This window comes from Podarcis filfolensis, assembly GCF_964270895.1.
Source record: "Podarcis filfolensis genome assembly, chromosome: 6".
Lineage (NCBI taxonomy): Eukaryota > Metazoa > Chordata > Lepidosauria > Squamata > Lacertidae > Podarcis > Podarcis filfolensis.
The window spans coordinates 89,640,737-89,660,526 of record NC_139609.1 but is presented as its reverse complement, the minus strand read 5'-3'; the positions used below and the strand labels follow the sequence as shown (position 1 = coordinate 89,660,526).

At 44.6% G+C, this 19,790-nt stretch overlaps 1 long non-coding RNA gene across 1 annotated transcript in view; it reads right to left on the bottom strand.

Annotated features, from left to right (window-relative positions):
* Positions 1-853: 853 nt before the first annotated feature.
* The window catches only part of LOC310764925, a 28,143-nt gene continuing 9,206 nt past the window's right edge, over positions 854-19,790 (bottom strand). The window contains exon 3 of the long non-coding RNA XR_014549363.1: positions 854-1,330. This is a non-coding gene — a long non-coding RNA (uncharacterized lncRNA). The remainder of the gene's footprint in view (positions 1,331-19,790) is intronic.

The following is a 19,790-nucleotide window of genomic DNA, read 5'->3' as shown; positions in this document are numbered from 1 at the left end:
TGGTTTCTCTGTCTTGTGATTCTTGATGTCCGATTTATGTCCGTTTATTCTTTGGCGTAAGGTTTGGCCTGTTTGTCCAATATAGAGAGCTGAGGGACACTGTTGGCACCCCTTGCTTTTTCCTGTAAGACCTATTGCAGTCATTATGAGTCGTCAACAGGCTCATCACAGCTATCTGCCAATCACCCATTCCCACCACCCTTCTGAGTAATACCCCTCCCCACCTTCTCACTATATAGAAGGATCTGGCAACTTCTGTTTCAGTGTATCTGAAGAAGTGTGCATGCACACGATAGCTCATACCAAGAACTAACTTAGTTGGTCTTTAAGGTGCTACTGGAAGAAAAAAAATTTGTTTGTTTTGACTATGGCAGACCAACACGGCTACCTATCTGTTACAAGTTCCAGTGTTATGGGACAGGGAGCAATTTATTGAGGATAAATTCTGATTTGTTGGAAGGGAGTTAGATGGCATCACAATGAGAAAATATTATCCCACCATTTCCAGTGCACTTTCCCATCACTTTCATTTTTGCAAAAAGTTCAATTGTGTTTGTGTGTATGGTGGTGGGAAAACCTTTAATTGTGCAATCTAAACATGTTGGTGTGTGGCTGATTCCCACCCCAAAATAATGACAATTTGGAATTGCCCTTCAGGAACAGGGGAGAAATTTGATTTGGTTCACATCTAAAGGCGAATCTACCTTTTCTAAAACGTTATGCAAATACTGGGGTGAAGCGTTCACAAAATCAAATGTGATAGTGAAAATAGCACACAAAGATGTGTTATGACAAGGTGACTGCTTTGCAAAAATGTGTAGACTACACAAAAAATACATACAAACCTGGGAGAAATTCACACTGTGGGGCAGATGAATTTCCACGAGGAGGTGTTTCTTAACGCAAACTATGTGGAAATGAGAACCTGAGAGGTACAAAGAATGACAGGTTTGCCCATCCATGGTGCCTTGAGACAGTTCTGACAATGCACCCTCAAGGTGACGGGAATACCCGTTTGTCTGTTGGTTGCTGAAGTGTCTATTCTTTCCCCCTGACAGTTATTGTGAAACAGGCAAATGGGAACGAGAGACAAGCAAGGCCTTCTCCCTCCTTATCGGCGACCCTGGTCAGTGTCTTGCTGTCAAGGACTCTCGTAATTTATGTCAGAGCTGGCTGAGTGTTTACTTATCTGCTCCAGTAACTGGCTCGGCCGAAATCAGCCAGACTGGCTCCTTTGTGGCCCACCAGCTTTTTCCTGCTGCTGAGTGGGAGTGCTGGGGATAAGACAGAGCTGGGTGCTGTTTCCACTCTGCAGCGGCTGCGTCGCAATCTGGGGAAAACAACACGGAAGGTGTAAGAAGTGAAGTCGCATATACAACCGCCCAATCTCTCGCGGCCAATTTGGGCCTGACATGAGAAGAGCCGACAGCCGCCCCTATCAGGTGGCCATCGCAGTTCTAGAACGGAAGCGAGGGAATTAAAAAGGCCAGCGGTTTCCACAAAGAATTTGGCCTCGTGCCTGTAATCCTCCCCCAGAGCAAACCGGGTGAGAAAATATTACGGCTAACATCTGCAACAGCCTTTCCCAACCTGGTGCCCTTGAGATGGTTAGGAATCAAACCAATGGCTTCAAGTTACAAAAAAGGAGATTCCGACTAAACATCAGGAATAACTTTCTGACAATAAGAGCTGTTTGACAGTCGAACGGTCTCCCTCGGGAGGTGGTGGACTCTCCTTCTCTGGAGGTTTTTAAGCAGAGGTTAATCTGTCTTAGATGGGTCATCTGTCTTAGATGTTTGAGTTGAGATTCTTGCATTGCAGGGGGTTGGAATAGATGGCCTTTGGGGGTTTCTTCCAACTCTACGATTCTGTGATTCTATGACTAAGTTGTCTATGTATGTGACAACAACAGCTAGGATTCTCTATGCACTAAAATGGAAGGAAGAAGTTCCGACCCAAGAAGAATGTATATGTAAATTGATGGCCTATGTGGAACTGGAACTGTTAACAGTCAATTTCTTTATATACAGTCATACCTCAGGATGAATACGCTTTAGGTTAAGCATTTTCGGGTTGCGCTCCGTGGTGACCCGGAAGTAACGGAACGTGTTACTTCCGGGTTTTGCTGCTCGCGCATGCGCAGATGCTCAAAATGACGTCACACGCATGTGCGGAAGCGGTGAAACACGACCTGCAGATGCGCAGACACACAGTCGCGTGTTACATTCGCTTCAGGATGCAAACAGGGCTCTGGAATGGATCCCGTTCGCATCCAGAGGTACCACTGTATATTGAATTTACAGTGGTACCTTGGGTTAAGAACTTAATTCGTTCTGTAGGTCTGTTCTTAACCTGAAGCACCACTTTAGCTAATGGGGCCTGCCGCTGCTGCCGCGCCGCCAGAGCACGATTTCTGTTCTCATCCTGAAGCAAAGTTCTTAAGCCGAGGTACTATTTCTGGGTTAGCGGAGTCTGTAACCTGAAGCGTCTGTAACCCGAGGTACCACTGTATATTGAATTTATATACCGCCCTATATCCAGAGGTCTCAGTCAAAATAAGAGAACCTACTGATGTTTCTTTCGTGGAAGAAGGGAAGCCTTTTTAGGATTACTTAAAGAAATACTATAGTATGATGAACTCGCCAGCAGGATTTGAACTATCAGCAACAGAAGGAATTAGAGACAGAAGATAGGGTGCAGTAAAGGGGGAGAAATAAAAAAAAAACACCATGGAAAACAGGGTGGGAGTCTATAAAACAAAAGAAAAATTATTGATGTATTGGAGGGTAAAACAAAAACAAAAAACAAGAGGAAAAGAGTTAACCCCCCTCCCACCCAACTCACAGTCCCAACCCAATCCCAATGCACACCCACACCCCAGCTGTTGTTTTCTTTTAAGAAAAGTGTAAGCTGTTTTAAACCACCTTTACTTAAGAATGCTTCTTTTCACATGGCATGCAGTTTGGCTCTTAGTCCTGGAAGTGGGTGATATAAACTCCAACCCCAGTTTCCCTATTTGTAAAGGAGAAATGATAATGACTTACGCAGCGAGGAGCTTTGGGGCACTGTTACCCCAGCGGAGGGGGACCCTTCACCTGGATGGTGCTGAACATCCAAACTGAACATTCTCTTAGATCACATCCAGTCTTTGTGCAAAGTGGAAATGGCAGCACTCTGAAGATGACAGGCCTATCTCTGGTCTTGGGGAAAATGGCCCAACTTTGCCATTTTCTGTCGCTGGCCTTGCATTAATCCTCACCTTCTTGTCCTGTTTAGGGGCTCCTAGAAGAACCTGCTTGGCCAATGTTGTGGAACATCATCATCATCATCATCATCATTATTACTACAGTGGATGCCCGGGTTGCGAACATGATCCGTGCGGGATGCACGTTCGCATCCCGCAGTGTTCGCAACCTGCAGCAGCATGTCTGTGCATGTGCAGGTTGCGATTCAGCACTTCTGCGCATGCGCAACCCCCGAAACCCGGAAGTAACCCACTCCGGTACTTCCGGGTTTCAGCGGGTCCATAACCCAAAAAAACGCAACCTGAAGCATCTGTAACCCAAGGTGTGACTGTACTACTACTAAAATATGTATACAGTGGTACCTCAGATTAAGAACTTAATTCGTTCTGGAGGTCCGTTCATAACCTGAAACTGTTCTTAACCTGAAGCACCACTTTAGCTAATGGGGCCTCCCTCTGTCACTGAACCACCGCCACACGATTTCTGTTCTCATCCTGAAGCAAAGTTCTTAACCCGAGGTAATATTTATGGGTTAGCGGAGTCTGTAACCTGAAGCGTAATGTAACCCGAGGTACCACTGTACCGCCTTATACCTGAGATGCGAACAGAAGCACCTGAGATGGATAGAAACACACACTTTTTTGCTGTTGTGGATAGGCAACAAAAACACATTTATTGCAGCGGTGGCCAATATGGCACTATCAAGGTGTTGTTGGGTTACAACTCATATCAACCCATCAGCATGGCCAATGGTGAGGGAGACTTTCTTCTTCTCTCCTCATTCATTCTCTTTTCACATTGTGTCTGGTAGATGGTGAGCCAGGACTACCTTACCTTTTAATATACGTGCAGTGCTTTATAAGGATGATAATAATAATTTTTGGAGTTGGGATTCAACAATACCTGGAGGTCACTATTATGAAATCCTCTCCCTGGCGAAGGATGTCTGTCTTAAGCCACAGGGTTACACGTTGCCAGGAGGGTGGGATCTGCCCAACTTTTCCTTTCCAGCCTTGTGAGCCAGGGCTGTGTAACTATTAAGTCATAGATCGCTGATCAGAGTTTCTTCCTTTAGATTCATTTCCAAGGCTTTCCTTCCAGGAGCCTCAACAAAGAAACCATTTGTATGTTATCCAAGCTCTTGGCTCTCTTGGCTGGAACTTGCCTGCACTGTTTCAAAGCAAGACTGTCTGCTATCCTTTCTCATAACCAACGCAGGCATTTCTATAAAGAGACAGGCAAGTGTGTGCATGATAACTAATATGGTGGCTCCTTTGGACAACTCCATCTTGATATGTGCCGCATGGAAAAATAAATACAGATCACTGGCTTCTCCCTTTTTCCCAGCTTGGACCACTTGTTATCATTACCGAGCAAGGAAACTTTTCACTATTTGGAACATTTGAAGACAATAGATTAAAGGCTCCCGGCTATCTCTTGCTAAATGAGCTGTTATTTTCAATTTGTTTCCTCTTTCATCCAGGCTACGCCTCTCGCAAAAATCCCCTCAACTGGCGACATTTTTCCCCTGACAAATATTTCCGTGAAGTGTCACCCCACCCAGAAGCAAAGGATCAAAGGATCCTGTACCCTCCCTCCACTGCAAAGTGTCCCACACTCTGTAAGAGCACCATCTAGACTAGGTTAGGGGAGGGAACAGGTACACACCTATGTCTCTGCCATACTATTGGTCCATGCAAGGCCTGTGGGTATGAATGAATCACTGCCTCTAAAGGGCATGGCTAGATTGGGCTGGAGAGGCACCGTGGAGTTAAGCCCAGCTCTGGAGGGACTGGTTCCCTGGTAGCCAATCGGAGAACGGCAGACAGTACAAACCAGAATGTCCTCTCCATGGTTTATCACAGGAGAACCTGTGGCCTACTGGATGATGCTATGCTTCATTCCCTCGTCTCTGATGATTGGCCAGGCTTGCTGGGGCTGATGGGAGTCAGGGTCTAACAGCAACTGGGGAATCAGGCCAAAGATTTTCACATTGTAGATGTGAGGCTAAGAAAGAGTAGCTTGCCTGTGGCAAAGGCAACATTTGAACCAAGAACTACCATACTAAAACCACTGTTAAAACCAATCTCCTATGTCCATAAAAAAATGTATAATCTGGGAGTAGGCATTGTCACATTTCTGAAATTTGAGGCCACCAGCCAGACTAAGACAACATAGTTTGAGCCTTCAGGCATGGAGAGTTGGGGGTTCATGCAGATTCTCAGGAGTTAGGTGGGGACCCTAACTCAGTGCTACTGTACATGCCTTGACTAAGGAAGGTTCGGGGCATTATTATTATTATTATTATTATTATTATTATTATTATTTCAATTTATACACCACCCTATACCCGGAGGTCTCAGGGCGGTTCACAAACAAGACCACAACATATAAAATCAAACCAAAAACAATAACCCAATTAAAAAAAACCCCAAAGAACCACATTCTAAAAGGGTGTTGGATGTCAATAAAATCAACCAAAGGCCTGGTTATAAAGGAACGTTTTTGCCTGGCACCTAAAGCTGTATAATGAAGGCGCCAGGTGAACTTCCCTGGGGAGAGCATTCCACAGGCAGGGAGCCACTGCAAAGAAGGCCCCGTTTTCATGTTGCCACCCTCCGGACCTCTTGAGGAGGCAGCACACAAAGAAGGGCCTCAGAAGATGATCTCAGGGTCTGGGTGGGTTCATATGGGAAGAGGCGGTCCTTCAGGTATTGCGGTCCTGAGCCTTTTAAGGCTTTAAAGGTCAAACAATCCCTGGCATCTCCAGTTTAGAAAGCTCAGGTAGCAGGTGATGTGAAAGAGCTCTGTTTGGCAGAATGCTTGAAGATCTTCTGCCAGACCAGTGTGGTTGATGCAGGGCTTGACAGACCAACAGTCTAACCTGAAATGGGTCAACTCATTGTTCCAGCTAGTTTGGCGTTGTGTTCACTGACTAGCAGTAGTCCTCCAGGATTTCAGGCTAAAGGGCACACTCCCTTTTGCACCTGAAGATAAAGGTAAAGGTAAAGGGACCCCTGACCATTAGGTCCAGTCGTGCCCGGCTCTGGGGTTGTGGCGCTCATTACGCTTTATTGGCGGAGGGAGCCGGCGTACAGTTTCCGGGTCATGTGGCCAACATGACTAAGCCACTTCTGGCGAACCAGAGCAGCTCACGGAAACGCCATTTACCTTCCTGCCAGAGCAGTACCTATTTATCTACTTGCACTTTGACATGCTTTCAAACTGCTAGGTTGGCAGGGACCGAGCAACGGGAGCTCACCCCGTTGCAGGGATTCGAACCACCGACCTTCTCATCGGCAAGTCCTGGGCTCTGTGGTTTAACCCACAGCGCCACCCGTGTCCTGAAGATACCAGGGTCTAAATCTGAGTAGACCAGCAAGAGAGACTCAAGATCTACCACTGAACCGTAGCTCAACTGAGTTCTGACAATATGAAGAGTTAACACCTCACAAAGCTCACTCAGTTGGCTTCATTTGCCAAGGCCTTAGCCTGGCTAGACGATTGCACCCAATCCCCAAATAAACAGACATAGCACAGTTTCTTTAAGGAGATACTTATGATGCCTTTGATGTGATATATATATATATATATACACACACACACACACACACACACACACACATGCGCTTAGCTTCTGCTTATTCTCCAACATCCAATTGTTTATTCGCTTTTAAATAGCTGAAATTCATGTCAAACATTCCACATGTTAGGAAAATATTTATGAAGTGTTATCGCAGTTTATTTAATGCCAAATGTTTGGAGAAAGTCAATATAAAATGATGGACCACACAGAGTTGCATGCTGAGTCATCTAGAAATTGCAAAGACACGGGATGATGCATTGATACCAAACAACACTACCAAAGGCTTGTCATAATACAGGGCGTTCTTTATATTAAAATGATTGCTTCCTTTGGCTCCTTCACCCATTCTCAAGGTCCAGGAAGTTCAGGGCACTCCTTGACAGATTTGTTTTCTTGAAAAAGGGCGCTTCCAGGCGGATACTATTTTGGAGTGGGGTTTAATCGCATACTAGCAAATGCAGCATGCACAATTAAAGTTGATTTGGTGCTCTTTTTGCAAGAAGGAAAGTGACGGGAAGTGGTCCTGGAAAGTGTGGGATAACATTTACTTTGATGCAACATTGGATTATCTCCTTGTAAACAAATCAGGGCAGGTGCTTAATAAATAGCTGGCATCATCTATACACCCCACAAACTTTGTGTAAATGAATTAGGGTGAATGCTGAATAAATAGGTCGCCTGGAAGCAGCCAAAGAATTGGGGTGATACTTATAATAAATAAGATTGGAATTGTGAAGTGATCTCAACAACAGGACATTATCAGTGGAGCAAGAATGATAATGGCAGCCAGGCAGACAGATAGCTAGGATACTGTATTCAGATATGTTTCCAAGGTTTTGTCGACTGAAGCTACCAAGCTGCATACAGCTCACTCCATAGCACAGATTTGTTTAAATATTCCATTATTTCACCATCTTCAGAGGCAGGGGATGGTGAGTGCTGCAAGCCTGGTGGTCTGCCTTCGGCCCGATGGGCCCCACATCCTGCAACGTTCATGAGTTGCAATCTGAAGCAGAGATGAAAAGGAACAAAGCCTGCCTCTCGCCCTGGACACCGGTCCGTAATGGTAGGGCATAGATTATACCCATACACACCCAAGATACAGCCCTGTACTGTAGCCCTTTTCAGCTGTGAAAGTCCCTGTGCATTAGGAATCTCGTGAGAGAGAGCAAGCAGGGGTGTGCTAGCTACCCACCTGCACCTTCCATCACAGCACGGAGCCCTCCTCAAATTGGAGGAGACATCCTGCAGTAAGAAGACCTTGCCCTACAACAAGGGCCGGCCCTATCATTAGACAGAGTGGCACAATTGTCTCAGGTGGCAGATACTGGATGGCAGTGCCTCCTAGCCACTCTTTCTTTCTTTCTTTCTTTCTTTCTTTCTTTCTTTCTTTCTTTCTTTGATGTAAAAGCATTTATAAACCACTTGATATTTTAAAAACATCTCTAAGTTGTATAGAATATTTTAGATAGGGTTTTAAAACCTGGGATTTTGTGGGGGAGGCAGGACTTCCTAAATGTTTAACGCAACTACCAAAAGAACATGTGTGGCAATTTTCAGCTACTAATTCCCAACGTCCAGATCAGGCACCCCCAAACTCGGTCCTCCAGATGTGTTGGGACTACAGTTCCCATCATCCCTGACCCCTGGTCCCGTTAGCCAGGGATGATGGAAGTTGTAGTCCCAAAACATCTGGAGGGCCGAGTTTGGGGATGCCTGGTCCAGATCAACCCCTAATTTCTGTCAAATACACATGAAGAAGGACAGCTGAAGAGAACAGGCATGAAGTATTTCAGGTCCACAGTGCGGGAGTGAGCTATTGCCATTTGTCAGAAGCAGTGGGTGTGAACACACCCCTTTACCCAAGTGATTTGGTATGCCTTGAGGGAGCAAAAGGAGAGGACAGCAAAATCTATTAATATCATCACCCATAAAAACTCATCTGAAGCGTTCCTCAAAGGCAACTGTGGCTTACAGCATGAATATTAATGCCTCATTAATATTTACTATATGCAAACATAGTTTACTCCACATTAATATTTATAGCAGCCACATCATGTCATATTAGTCTTTCTCCCCCAAAGGTAAACTAAAGGCTAATTCACATCAACATGCCGGATTTATAATACGCAAATGATGCTTTGCAGCCCAGTCATTGGCATTGGCTGTTGCAGGCCTCTCTGTCCTCACCTTAGGAAAGTGAAAACCCACGCCAGAGAGGACCTTTGCTGAAACTGCCAATATATAGTTTTTCAAAGAAGAGAGTGAGGAGCTGATTTAAAAAGTCCAGGTATGAGCCCGTGGCTCAGGAATAGGATTGCCATGTGTCCCACCTTTGCTTAAAAGAGTATTCTATTTGAGGGGCAGTCCAATTAATGGAAACTACATGACAACAACAACTCTGGGAGACTTCCAGCATATACAAAAACATAATACAGTCATACCTCGGGTTGAATGCGCTTCAGGTTGAGCACGTTCAAGTTGCGCTCTACGGCAACCCAGAAGTAATGGAGCGTGTTACTTCCGGGTTTCACTGCTTGCGCATGGGCAGACGCTCAAAATGACGTCACGAGCATGCGCAGAAGTGGCGAAAAGCGACACGTGTGTGCACAGACATGCCGTCGCTAGTTACGTTTGCTTCTAGATGCGAACGGGGCTCCAGAACAGATCCCGTTAGTATCCAGAGGTACCACTGTAAAACATGAAACATTAACAACTTTCCTGAACAGGGCTGCCTTCAGATGTCTTCTAAAGGTTGTAAGGTTATGTATCTCTTTGATATCTGATGGGAGGGTGTTCCACAGCATGGGTGCCATTACCGAGAAGGCCCTCTGCCAGGTTCCCTGCAACTTCATTTCTCACAATGAGGGAACCACTGAAATATCATACGTTGTCATATGTGTGCCATACGTGTGGAGGAAAGCCTTAAACACATTGCAGAGTTCATCAGAGTTCCAAAAAAATAGATCAGAGGCAATAGTACTTCATGCAGCAGAACTTTACTTGTGCTGAAGGCAAATGAGAGTAATGGTTATCAGATCCAATACAATCAGGATTGGCTCAGTTCATACAAAACCCAGTTGCAACATTTATAAACTTAACTCATAATAAACCTTAGCACTAAGCTTCCTATGTACAGAAACAGAAACACCGCACCAGAAGGAAGAGAGAGAAAGAGAAAAGTAAGACCCGGGCTCCTTTCGGCCTATATTTATAGTCAGCATGACTCTGCAGAACAGAGAGAACTAGTTCAAAACAGCTTCCCGGAAAGTATAACCCAAACAATCATTAACCCTTCTGCCTCTGCTTCTCTCACACAGAGAAGCTTCTAGTAGTTTCTTGTATTAATAAGAATAGGAAAGAACTTTGCACATGAGATCAATACTTTCTGCGCTAAGAAAGGCAAACTGACATAAAAGGCCCTTGGAGTGGGACCTCAGTGTCCGGGCTGAATGATGGAGGTGGGGACACTCCTTCAGGTATACAGGGTTGAGACTGTTTAGGACTTGAAAGATCAGCACCAGCGCTTTGAATTGTGCTTGGAAACTACAGGAAGGGTGCTCTTGTGTTCAAACACCGCTTGTGGGTTTGTCATCTGCTTGGCCACTGGCCTGATCCACCAGGCTCTTAAATATAGATACTTGCAGGCTGCATTCCCTTACTTAGCAGTAAACTTGTGGAACTCAGTAGAACTTGGTGGGAAGTCGAATCGGGTTGCTAATTAAGTGGGTTTTGTGCATCAGCCTGAAAAGGTACACCTCCAAGTCACCTTGCCAGCCAGAAAGCAACACACTGCAACATACCAGGGTGGGGAAGAAGATGAAACGTCTTCTGCAACACTTAAAACAGCTGAACTGTGATTGATTAGTTCCAAACTCGAGCAAATGCACAATTTTTTATTTTAGCTTGGCACACTCAGCTCCCCACATTAAAGCGGCTATATTAAGACCCTTCAAATATATATTTTAATTGCTTGCAATTTTTAAAGGATTTCTGAACACCCGGAGAAATCTTCCCCAAAGGCTTGACTTCATTAGTTAAAGGGAACACAGGGTGATTTATAATAATAAACCCATGGCATATTATCACCTAATAAAGAAGACACAGTAGCTGCCGCTTTTGCGAAATTTTCTTCCCAGGTAATAGCCGGTGTCATTAATCTAGTGAACATTCGCCTCCCAAGAGGAGAGGCAGCCGTTTATCTTCCTCAACACACACACACACAAACACACACACACACACACACACCATCGGCAACTTGGGGCTAATAACGCTGCCCTGCCTTGCAAGGTTGTTGTAAGGATGTCAGCAAGATTACATCTGTGAAGCATTTTGTACACTCCAGGAACATTATATAAATGTTTGAGTCTGTTCACACATTCAGTGGCATTGAGACACCCAGTCTCAATTAATCCATTAAGTACGGGTGAATCGGTCCATCAATTTGGCATCTAATGGAGAGACGAAATTGAACCTACCACCACAACCACCACCATATCAGGAGACCTCTTTAGTTTTCTCAAAGCTATATGAGTTCTTGCAGATGGCGGATTGCAACCCCTCCAAGCTCTTTTAAAAGTAATCTGTTCCTCCCCTACCCCCTTATGCTTCTTAATGTTAACAAAGAAGGAAGGCACAGCAACAACTAATTCTTTCGCCATTGCCTGTGTTTTTTTGGTGTCACTGTGATCTGTACGTTTCTCTTTTCCTGTCTCGTAAATTTCTCTATCTCTGTTTATCATGCAATGAAAAAAAAGGTACAAAGACCCAGTCGAGATGGCCTAGAAGGAGATGGGCTATGAAATTTTGTATCTTTATGAAGTGAAACTGATGCCGGCAGCATGGCCAGTGACTGTTTTATTTGGCTGGCTCTGCCCTTAAGTTAAGTCACCAGGGTGCGGGCAGGAGGAGTAGGGGAGGTGTAAATTTTAAAACGTAGTTTGACAACAAGCTCTGATATGTTAAATTAAATCCCTTCTCTCTCTCTCTTTTTATTACCTGTGATGAGCCGACGGATAGCCAAGTCTTGCTTCCTTTAGGAATGGGAGAGAACAATAATTCAGTTTATCTTTAAAGGCGAAACTAGCTAATTCACAGTTTCTGAAACAATAAGTGAACTAAATCGCAGCCATCCTTCGAAAATTGCATTCCCCCGTATTTCGCAAGACACTTCTCCAGTGGTTCAATGCAAACAAAAAATGCACATACTAGGATAAAGTTTGCACACACAAAAATGTGTATGCTAGTGAAAGTCAAAGAAAAATGTGTTACATTAGGGGGAATTGCTTTGCAAAAATGTACACCTTATGCAAAATTGCATCGAAAATTGTGTGCACGGTGTTTGAATGTCAGACCTGGGAGGCCAGGGTTCAAATCCTCGAACCAGTCACTACCTCTCAGCCTAACCTACCTCACAGGGTTGTTGTGGAGATTCAACGAAGAGAGGCAGAACCATGTTTGCCACCTTGAGATCCTTCAAGAAAATGGTGGGAGATCCATAAATAAATATTCAGAGAAATTCATACTAAAATGCTGGTGAATTTTCATGATGACTTTAAGGAAATGCACATTGTTGTGGAAATGTGGATAACTGACGTTAAGATTGCGGAAATGAGAAACAGAGAAAAACTGAAATTTGCAAGTCCACCCATCCCTGGTCTCCTTGTTCTTTGGTCTCCCCTCTCACCATTCCAAGATGCTTCCCAGCCATCTCCTCTCAAATTCCTCCTTCCCTTTTGCTTTCCTCTGCAAGGTAACCTCATGGATTAAGTCATCCAGACTGACAGCAATTTACAGTCTCCATTAAGAGTCATATAAATTCCAGTGGATCTAGGAAGCCTCTAGTACATTTTATTCAGAAGCCGCTAATAGGTCTGGGAGAAATGCCATCTCCTGTTTCTCAGTAATGACTGCTTACACCCATAGAGCTGCTTATATCTCTGGGGCTGTCACATGGTTTAAACGTGTTTCTGCAAAGCCGCTCAAAGAACACCTCCGAAAACCAAAAGAAAACAGTTATAGCATCTTGATCAGCAGCATCATTTATGATGGACAAGCAAAGCTATTGACCTACCTGGTACCTCACTCTTTCCCCACTTATATTTTTCTGCAATATACTAGCTCTCTGCAATAATTACTGTTTCTGGCTGAGCCAAAATGGATGAACACATTTTAGGGACATTATATCCCCACCGAAATGTACCCCTGTTTTGGAAATTTGAGGGAAGTACAAACAGGGACAAAAACACTGGGGTTACGTCTTCCCTGCATCGGATTCGAGGAAGAACAAGGCTTGCTTCCCTCGTGGGGAATTGGCTTTGTGACAATGTGATGCAGCCCATCAGATTTGGCTACACAATGTAATCAGCACACAGCCAAAATATGCAGGTCGATTGTGGTATATCCAAATTTTGCAATGCAACTCTCCAGCCAAACAATGTTTGCGAAAATGCATATATTAGGGAGAAGTGTGCATTAAAAGTTGAAGATTTTAGTGAAAATAACGTACAAAAAATGCATTATAGGAGAGTTAATTGATTGCAGGGATGTGTGCATTAGTCAAAACTAATTGGGGGGGTGGGAATCAAACTAAAATGCTGATGAATTTTCACAAGGATTCTTTTAAAAAAAAATACAAAATGCTGCAAAATGCAGAGAGATACATTTAAAACCGGAAAAATGTAAAATTAAGAGAACCAAAATTGACAGATCCTTTCATCCCTACTTCTGAGTAATTAGGGTTATAGCTGCAGACTTCTCTGTTATGAGATGGCAGCACTTTCACAATGTCTCTTTTGCACATTTATTGCCATGTACAACCGGTGCAGAAGAAATATCCATAAACAGCAAGACTGAGTTCTTTTAACAAGATCTCCCTCATTTAGGCACTGTATGCTTTTCAAGAAGGGAGGGAGTCACAAGAGTGCAACTGCGGTTTTATAACATAATGCAAGCAGCTGCACCCCCTACTCCCGGGACACTTTGCTCTTTGAAAAATGCAAACCTTACAAAATCCTGCAGCGTCTCACTGCGTTTCAGGGAGTAATTTGGTTATGGCACAATTAAGCCTGACAAGGTCAATACACATTCTCCTTGAAAGCTTGCAAAGCACTTTTCCGTTGCTGTTTTGGGCAAAATAAACAGAAGGGCCCATCCCTCAAGGAAGGACCAACAAGAAGGTGATTGAGAAGTCAAGGATCTTAGGAAGCTGCCTTAGACTGAGTCAAGCCATTGATCTATCTGGTCCAGTATTGTCAACACAGACTGTCAGCATCTCTCTGAACAATATGCTGAAGATTTCGAACAAGATGTATTTCCCAGTCCTACCTGTAGCTGCTGGAGATTGAACATGGGGTCTTCTGCATGCAAAGCAGATGTTCTACTACTAAGCTCCTGTGATTCACCTATGGGTTCCTGAGAATCACTGCTCTTTATCAAAGGCAAGACAGCCAAGATTTCCACTGACATTGGCCATAACTTTAAGAGCTATAGTTTTACAAACTTTTGCTGAAGCTTGCTTTTCCCTCTGCCCTCCTCTTCTTTTTCCCTTGTGAGTCATGTCTTTTTTGAATTATGCACCTGAGGACGTGAATTGTCTGTCTTAATGATTATTTTTGGAAGCTGCTCTGAGATACATTTCCGGCTAATGGGTGGGGTTATAAATGTTGTTCAGTAAATAACAAGTCATGGTCCTAATCCAAATCCAACACAAACATGCCAATCTTTCATTGGCAACGAGTGCTTTCTCCCCAAGGCACATGAAAGGCACCAGCTTAATTCAGGTAAATTGTTACGGCCAACCTCCACCCATGCCAATTGGTTTCTCCCCACTGCCCACCCACCCAGCTCCCTTCTTTTACAAAAAAAATTAATAAAAAATGCAAGGGATATTATTTATTTATCTGTAAAAATATTTATATACCGCTGTATCATAAAAATACACCACAATGTAACAACGAAGATCATGGCCACTGGTCCATCACCTCCTGGCAAATAGAAGGGGAAGAAATGGAGGCAGTGAGAGATTTTACTTTCTTGGGCTCCATGATCACGGCAGATGGTGACAGCAGTCACAAAATTAAAAGACGCCTGCTTCTTGGGAGAAAAGCAATGACAAACCTAGACAGCATCTTAAAAAGCAGAGACATCACCTTGCCAACAAAGGTCCGTATAGTTAAAGCCATGGTTTTCCCAGTAGTGATGTATGGAAGTGAGAGCTGGACCATAAAGAAGGCTGATCGCCAAAGAATTGATGCTTTTGAATTATGGTGCTGGAGGAGACTCTTGAGAGTCCCATGGACTGCAAGAAGATCAAACCGATCCATTCTGAAGGAAATCAGCCCTGAGTGCTCACTGGAAGGACAGATCGTGAAGCTGAGGCTCCAATACTTTGGCCACCTCATGAGAAGAGAAGACTCCCTGGAAAAGACCCTGATGTTGGGAAAGATGGAGGGCACAAGGAGAAGGGGACGACAGAGGACGAGATGGTTGGACAGTGTTCTCGAAGCTATCAGCATCAGTTTGACTAAACTGCGGGAGGCAGTGGAAGACAGGAGTGCCTGGCATGCTCTGGTCCATGGGGTCACGAAGACTCGGACACGACTAAATGACTAAACAACAACAAAAACAACCACCAGACAATGCAAAGATGAATCATATTGATGTGACCAGGGCTTTTTTTCATCCAGAACTCGCTTGAACTTAGTTCTGGCACCTCTCATGTGGGTACCATTGCCACTCTAAGAGAACAAGTGAGGTGTTCGTGGCACTTCTTATTCTAGAAAAATAGCACTGGATGTGTCGTCAATGTCAAATCTGGTTTGCCAACAAAACAACAACACCACAAACTGGCTTATAAGTATAAAACCAAATTTACTAGAATAATAGCTAGAATAGAGATAGACTTGGAACCATTCAAGCAACAAACATACTAAGGTGCCATGTGCAAAACAAAGCCTGGAGATACTGTAAACATGGAGTGGATGAATGTACAACTGTATCTTAAGAAGTTACATGTGCAATAAACGTTATACAGACTGGATAAATGAACCATTCAACAGGTAGCATAAGTCCAATCGCAGAACGGCAACCCCGTGCCGCCACAATGGCAAGGGTAGCACACTGGAGAATATGAAAAAGTTTTTCAAAGCTGTTTTTCAAAGATTGAACTGGATGAGATGTTCTTCAATGGGTCTTGAGTTGGAAACACAAAGCCGTAGGCATGGATCAATCACCCGAAGGCAAATCAAAGCCACCAACCTGGTGGGAATAACGCAAGTGGGCAAAAGGAGACCTATTCTCCGGATATATTACAGGTTTCGCTACACGCTTCATCAGTCCGAAAAGCTGCATGACACAAAATAGCACTCCAATTACAATTTGTATGGCAAATCTGGTTTGCCCCCAATTTGCTCTGATTTCATTTCCCAATCCTGCAGGGGGAAGAATCTTTTCTGAAGCAGCTTTCTGGGTGAGCTGGGGGGGGGTGGAGGTGCTTTGCCAGCTTGCCAAAAGGTAGGGGTCTCTGTTGCTTTCTGGGAAGGGGATGGGCAAGATGCCGGGGAGGTTGGTGCGGTGCAAACACACTGGCAAAACACCGAGAAACTGCCCTGAGACCTGCGGGTATAGGGCGGTATACAAATTTAATAAATAATTTTAAAAATCTGGCATTACTGCTGGTGCATTTGCACCCCTGAAATATACTCGGAGTTGAGAGTGGATTTCATGCTCTTTATTCAGCTCATAGTGGTGAGGAGGAATTGAATTTCCCCCAGAATGTCTGCTTTATATACATTATTTACACAATGGGCCCCAAGTGATTGGCTAATTCCGGGATTCTCCTGTAGGCCAATCAGGTTGCGGATTCACTTCTACCTGGAGCTGGATTGGGTGGCTCCTGTGGACCAATCAGACTGCTGCATTCTGGATCCTATAGTTCTAGGATCAATCAGACTGCTACATTTTGGATCCTATTCAGCTCAGTACATAACAACCCCTCTGGCCGCCATCTTGTTCCTCCATCTCTCCGTAAACAACAGCAACTCACCTGCCAGGAAGGTAGCATAGGAGCTCTGTCCCTCCTTGTGAGCTACTTCTCAAGTCAGGGAAAGCTTCAGTCAGTTTGGAGAAGGGACTCTACAGTTAAACAAGAAAAGCGTCGAGGATTTTAATACCTATTTGAGTTAATTGATTTTATTCTGTTGTGGTGACATATTTCTAGTGGGATTGTGGAGACTTATGAAGGTTGTTAGGACTTAAATTCTTCCCTGGGATTTCCTTGATCCCTAAGATTGTATCCTGGTTTTTCTGTACAAATCCCCTGACTCTCTTTTTCTTACTTGCTTTTATATGTTTTTAAATTGTTGCTCAATTGGCTTGAGGCTGCATTTTTATTTTAACGGGCGTTGTTTTTCCATTCAACATAGAGATCTTTAAAACATAAAGTGGTTTAGTAATTCTTTTAAATAAAATAAAACACGTCTCTCACCTTACTGGCAATGGCTGAACCCCAGTCTGCAAATAATCTGGGGCTACCAGTTTACTTTTGGGTGGTGGTGGGTGTTGAGAAATAATAGGTCTAGGTTGAGGGAAGCTAACATGGTGCTCTAAAGATATCCAGCCAAGTGGTGGGTATTTTTTAGGTGCCATTGAGTCTCTGCAGTTGTCCTCCTCCAAATCGACACCAAAATACTTGCCACCAGCTTGCTTGGATCTCACTAGGGGTGCTGACTTGTGCCCCAGCTTATGGGCGCCCAATGGTACCCGTGACATAATGTGACATCATGATGTCATGACATAATGACGTCACATTACATCACCATGCCGCAGCGGCACTTCCGAGGCCCTGTGGGGCTTTGGAGGTCAAGTCCAAGGCCTCACGAGACCTCTGATGTGACTTCTGGTTTATACCGGAAGTCGCGTCAGAGGCCTGGCAGGCCCTTGGACGTCGCTTCCGAGGCTTCGCAGGGCCTCAGACATCACGCCAGAGCCCCACAGTGTGGTTGCACAGGCCCCCAAGGCCCCCTATAGTTGGTGCCAGTGGATCTCACCATCATCCCTAATTATTTAGTACCTCGAATTTAGACATTTTTGAAGAACAATACATAAAAATCACAGCAAAATATTTGCTTGTTTATAGGATTTATAGGATTTCTTCATTGTGGTCCCAGGTTGGGGTGGAGGTTCAATGAAACAATTCTACAGTTCGGTTTTAATGTTTCTTTTTATTTATTTCTTCTTAGAGGTCATATCCACACAGTAATTTAAAATACTTAGGTGCGTTTAAAGCACATGGTTTCCCTGCAGAAATACTGGGAACGGTAGCTTACGCCCTCACAGAATCCAACACACTTAACAAACTACAGTTCCCAGAATTCTTTGGGGGAAGCAAAAGAATGTGCTTTAAATGTACAGTGCAGATGTGTCCTAAACTGCCTTAAGATAGTTCAGTGTGAAAAGTGATTGTTATTATTTAAAATCAAATAAATCCAATTCTTAAGATAATACCAAACATGCAATATAACCCCAATATCTTTAAAAATTGTGTGTTTACCAATTAACCACCCATGCTAGCGCCCCTAGTATTCAATTACCCATGTGTTACATTTGGCAGCACAATCAGGTTCTGCATCGCTGCTGCCAGATCATGATGCTTAAATCAAGGCGACATTTCTTCGGGGCTCATCTAATTATCCGTGGCTGCATCCTTTCCGTTCCCCCTGGCTTTCGGTGGAGATGTGAAAAGGCCAAGGCAACACACTCCAGCAGATCCCGGTGACCTTAATGAGGCAGAATTATAGCAGTGTGCTATATCACTTGCTCATAGAGACACGGCTGTTTACTCTATCCCTCCGCTCAAAGGCTCCCTCCATAAATCTTGGGTACCTTCCAATAGCCAGTGGATCCCAGGAAAGAGGTGGTCAGAACGGCTCCGGTGTCATCTTGTCAATCCAGGGCCGCTGGAATGTGCTAGTCTAGAACAGATCGTTTGCTTAGTCGGCACTCTAGAACTGCCTAGTTTAATTTCTTGGATACAGAGGGGAATGTTTGTGCGTGTGTGTGTGTGTATGTTGCTCTAAATGTCTTCAACCCATATTTTATATCTGGGAGTAAGAAGGGGTGGCATGGCTGTGTACACTTCCAAAATCTCCATGGAGCCAAAACAGAAACTCCTCAAATACCATGTAAATCCAAGAAGCTGTCAACAGGGAAAGTGAGATGCTGGAAAGCTGATGGTGGAATCTGGATAAGCTGACAGGCAGCCCTCTGCAGCGGCATCCACTAAAAGCCTGTAGTGCTACAGGTCACGGATGAGGGGGGCCTGCCTTAAGAGAACCATGGGGTTTAGTGCTCCACATGAGCCTGTGCTATTGACCTTCTAAGCTGCGTTCACAGGGACGCGGGTGGCGCTGTGGGTTAAACCACAGAGCCTAGGACTTGCCGATCAGAAGGTCGGTGGTTCGAATCCTCGCGACAGGGTGAACTCCCGTTGCTCGGTCCCTGCTCCTGACAACCTAGCAGTTCGAAAGCACGTCAAAGTGCAAGTAGATAAATAGGTACCGCTCTGGCGGGAAGGTAAATGGCGTTTCCGTGCGCTGCTCTGGTTCACCAGAAGCAGCTTAGTCATGCTGGCCCCATGACCCGGAAGCTGTACGCCGGCTCCCTCGGCCAATAAAGCAAGGTGAGCACTGCAACCCCAGAGTTGGTCACGACTGGACCTAATGGTCAGGGGTCCCTTTACCTTTAAGCTGTGTTCACAACCAAGAAGACCCACGAGGATGCCCAGGTAACAATGGGAGTGGCCCCCGAGACCACATAACACCGGTCCTGAAAGACCTACTTTGGCTCCCACTACATTTCCGAGCACAATTCAAAGTGTTGGTGCTGACCTTTAAAGGACCAGGTGCGCAGCCTGGGAGTCATTTTGGACTCACAGCTGTCCATGGAGGCGCAGTTCAATA